This window comes from Etheostoma spectabile, chromosome 10 (assembly GCF_008692095.1).
Source record: "Etheostoma spectabile isolate EspeVRDwgs_2016 chromosome 10, UIUC_Espe_1.0, whole genome shotgun sequence".
Taxonomy (NCBI): Eukaryota; Metazoa; Chordata; class Actinopteri; order Perciformes; family Percidae; genus Etheostoma; species Etheostoma spectabile.
Window position 1 is genome coordinate 23,817,037 of NC_045742.1, and position 4,310 is coordinate 23,821,346.

Genomic DNA, 4,310 nt, shown 5'->3' on the forward strand with positions numbered 1-4,310 from the left:
ACACACACACACACACACACCCACACACACACCCATGCCCACGCACCATCTGTACCACTGCATTGTGTCAAGCTATCTCAGTGTACTACAATAAACCAGTTGTGATGAAGGCACAGGACTGCACTGTGCCAGTAGAGACATAACAGTCTATGGCAGGTGGTGTGTTTGTGTCTCTGTGTGTGTTACCTCTCTTAATCTGTCTCTTTCCACCCTCTCATTTTCTCTCTCGTTCCCTCTGTGTCCTTCTCCTCTGCTCCCCTCAGAAACATGATACGTTTGTTGAAAACTCGCCGTTGCAGGCTGTTGAGTGTTGCCTCCTGTGAGGAACTTTATATCCACTGTAATAAATATGACCAGACCTTGAAAAGATGTATTAGTTAATTAACTTAATGGCGTCTGTATGAATATATGGCGTTAGTGAGCTTGTGTATGTGGGTGTGTGTGCATGTGTACAGCATATGTGTATGACTCGTGTGAATGTGTGTGTTTAAGCGAATATGTGTGTTTTCTAGTGAATTGAGCAAAAGAAAGAAAGAGGCTCATTATCTCAAAACCAGGAAGACAAATTGGAGCCAATAGCCTGACCATTGATCCAATTATAATTAATGACACATAGTGCTTTCAACCGAAGCGCTTATCCCTGCACTTTTTCATCAGAGATACACCTTTACCACACGACTTAACAGGAAGCATATGGCACAGGTGGCACTGGTGGTCTTGAGGTTAGAAAAAAAGAGTACACAAGCTGAGAGTTGCCAATTTGACTATTTGCACCAGCTGGAGAAAATATGGCCTGGGCAGGGAAATGAACAAAATGCAGAGTGTAACAGCTGCCAGGCGTGAATCGGGTGAATGCGATGCAAGCCCTGACTGGAAGACGGCATGGTGCTAAGTCAACTTTCACCATTTAATAATTTGTTTAAAAAAAGCCTCAAACACATTCATGGGGAATATTGACAACTTAATAAAAGTTTACAGTTCCAGGGACTGCTTTGCCATTGTGATATCTCATCTTGGAACAGACGATCCTTGAGAAGTGAAAAATGGTGAATATTGAGGCTTATTCCAATGGACATAATGAGTTTTTGCTGTGGAAACAAAGAATTCGCCATTGCAAGAGCCCTTGATCGGAAATTTTTGGTATGTTCAGCTGAATAAGTATGTGCAAACAAGCAATTCAGGGTACTTTATCAGAGGAAAGACCCTTATTCATGAATATCAGTGTTTTCCTAAATCTGCAGCATGGTGATGTAAAAGAATACTACACCAATTTAGCATCACACTCCTACAACATTAGTGGACACAATGGACAGTTTCACACAAACAGATACCGCAACTGGAAGCCAGTATTAGCTAATGTAGCCTAGCAAAGATGTCGGGGGGGGTTTAGAGGTTTGATGAGCGGCACACTTCTTTCTAACTAAACACTCAACACCGACACATTTTTTTTAATTTTCAAACTTTTAGTATTTTAGCCCTAACCGACGTAAACTGACTGAAGCAACATCACTTAAGGACTACAACATCACTTTTTTATTAGACCTCACAAACACTAAAGGCTCTATACAACTTATGTCCTATAAGCAGTAGTGCTTCCCAAGACCTGTCAGCAGACCTTGATGGGTACTGGTCACCGTGAGTAAGGAGCTGCACCAGTCTGGGAGAACTTTGCAATGTGATTTGGAGATGCGCAGTTATGCTGGATCGTGATAGGCACTGATAAAAAAATCTTTTTAAAACGCATTTGGTACCAGCCCTAGGTGATTGATACACCTTCTCTGTCAATGTCATTATAGGCTTCTGACAAGTTTTTTAGTGCCACAGTAAGTTTTGGCTTCATCTTTCGTCAAAATAGATCAGATGGGTTTCACACAATTATTTAGATTCTAAATTTTCTTTGGGGAAAGTGAGACACCCTGAGTTGAAGTTGAGTTGGCTATAGGAAAAACACATTTGGGCAGTTGTGTTGAATGTTTTTTTTTTTACTAGGACCCTGTCTAAAATAAGCAACTTGACAATAGATGATAAAATGTTTGTTGAGATAATGTAAGATTGGTTCCCTCTCCGGGAACCATCACCTTATCGTGGTGGAGAGGTTTGTGTGTCCCTATGAACCTGAGGGCTGGTGTTGTCTGGAGCTTTGGCTCCTGGTAGGGTCTCCCATGGCAAGAGGTCTCAGGGAGGGGCCAACAAAGAATGGTTCAAAGACTTCGATGGTTGAGCACGGAAGGGATAGAGAGACCCCGCCCGAGGAAGCCCGGGCCCCCGTCTGAGCCAGGCCCAGACTGGGGCTCGTGACGAGCGTCTGGTGGCCGGGTTTACCACGGAGCCCGGTCGGGCACAGCCCAAAGCAACGTGCACCTCTCCCTCCAGCCCATGGGCCCACCACCTGTGGAGATCCAAAGGTGTCGTGCGCTGCTATTGGTGGCAGCGAAGGTCAGGCGTCGACGGACCGAACCGGGCGGCAGAGGCTGGCTCTGGACGTGGAATGTCACCTCTCTGTGGGGAAGGAGCCAAACTTGTGCGGGAGGTGGAGCGCTACCGGTTAGATCTGTGGGGGCTTACCTCTACGCACAGTTCTCGGTTCTGGAACCGTTCTCCTGATAGGGGTTGGCCTCTGTCCTACTCGGGAGTTGCCCATGGTGTGAGGCGCCGGCGGGTGTGGGGATACTCACAGCCCCGGCTGAGCGCCGCTGCGTTGGAGTTTACCCCGTGGACGAGAGGGTCGCCTCCCTACGCCTGCGGGTGATGGGGGGGAAAACTCTGACTGTTGTTTTGTCATATGCACCAACAAGAGTTCGGAGTATTCGGCCTTCTTGAGACCTTGAATGGAGTCCTGTATGGGGCTCCAGTAGGGGACTCCTTAGTTCTGCTGGGGGACTTCAATGCACACGTGGGCAATGATGGAGATACTTGGAGAGGATTGGAGGAGGAACGCCTCCCTGATCTAAACCAGAGTGGTTGTCTGTTTTGACTCTGTGCTAGTCATGGATTGTCCATCACAAACACCATGTTCGAACATAGGGGATCTCATAAGTGTACTTGGTACCAGACACCCTAGGCCAAAGGTCAATGATCGATTTATAATCGTTTCATCTGATCTGACCGTATGTTTTGGACACTCGGGTGAAGAGAGGCAGAGCTGTCAACTGATCACCATCTGGTGGTGGTTGGTTCAGGGGGTGGGGGAAGACTCTGGACACCTGGTAAGCCCAAACGGGTAGTGCGGGTAAACTGGGAACGTCTGGAGAGGCCCCGTCCGACGGACTTTCAACTCACACCTCCGGCGGAGCTTTTCGTGCTCCCTGTGGAGGTTGGGGGCATTGAACCTGAGTGGACAGTTCAAAGCTTCCATTGCTAAAGCGGCGGCGCGAGCTGTGGTCTTAGGGTTTTAGGTGCCTCAAGGGGCGGTAACCCACGAACACCCTGGTGGACACCGGTGGTCAGGGAAGCCGTCCGACTGAGAGGAGTCTTTCGGGGATTTTTTCTCGGAGGACTCCGAGGCGTTGCAGGGTACCGACGGGCCCGAAGGGCTGCAGCCTCTGCTGTGACAGAGGCAAAGCAGGGGTGTGGGAGAAGTTCGGAGAAACATGGAGAAGGACTTTCGGTCGGCACCAAGGTCTTCTGGAAAACCGTTCGCCACCTCAGGAAGGGAAAGGAATCATCCAAGCTGTATCAGTAAGGGTGGGACCTGTTGACCTCAACTGAGGAGGTAATAGGGCGGTGAGGAGCACTTTGAGGAACTCCTAAATCCAGCTGACACGCCCTCTTTGGTGGAGGCAGAGCTGGAGGATGATGGGGATTGTCGTCAATTTCCCTGGTGAAGTCGCTGAGGTAGTCAAACAACTCCACAGGCGCAAAGCCCCAGGATTGATGAGATCCGTCCAGAAATGCTGAAAGCTCTGGTGGAGGGGCTGTTTGGTTGACACCTCTTCAACATTGCGTGGAAGTCTGGGACGGTGCCTAAGAGTGGCAGACCGGTTGGTGGTTCCCCTCTCAAAAAGGGGCCAGAGGGTGTGTCCAATTACAGGGGTATCACACTTCTCAGCCTCCCTGGTAAAGTCTACTCACTCAAGGTGCTGGAAAGGAGGGTTCGGCCGATAGTCGAACCTCGGATTGAAGAGGAACAATGCGATTCCGTCCTGGTCTTGGAACAACGGATCAGATCTTTACTCTCGCAAGGATCTTGGAGGGGGCCTGGGAGTATGCCCAACCAGTCTACATGTGTTTTGTGGATCTGGAGAAGCGTATGACCGGGTCCCCGGAGAAATTGTGGGAGGTGGCTGCGGAATATGGGGTGAGGGGTCCCT

At 49.1% G+C, this 4,310-nt stretch overlaps 1 long non-coding RNA gene across 1 annotated transcript in view; it reads left to right on the forward strand.

The window, feature by feature from the left end:
- The window catches only part of LOC116697298 (uncharacterized), a 5,453-nt gene extending 1,466 nt beyond the window's left edge, over positions 1-3,987 (forward strand). Inside the window, exons 2-3 of the long non-coding RNA XR_004333987.1 lie at positions 746-751; positions 3,977-3,987. This is a non-coding gene — a long non-coding RNA (uncharacterized LOC116697298). The remainder of the gene's footprint in view (positions 1-745; positions 752-3,976) is intronic.
- Positions 3,988-4,310: the final 323 nt, after the last annotated feature.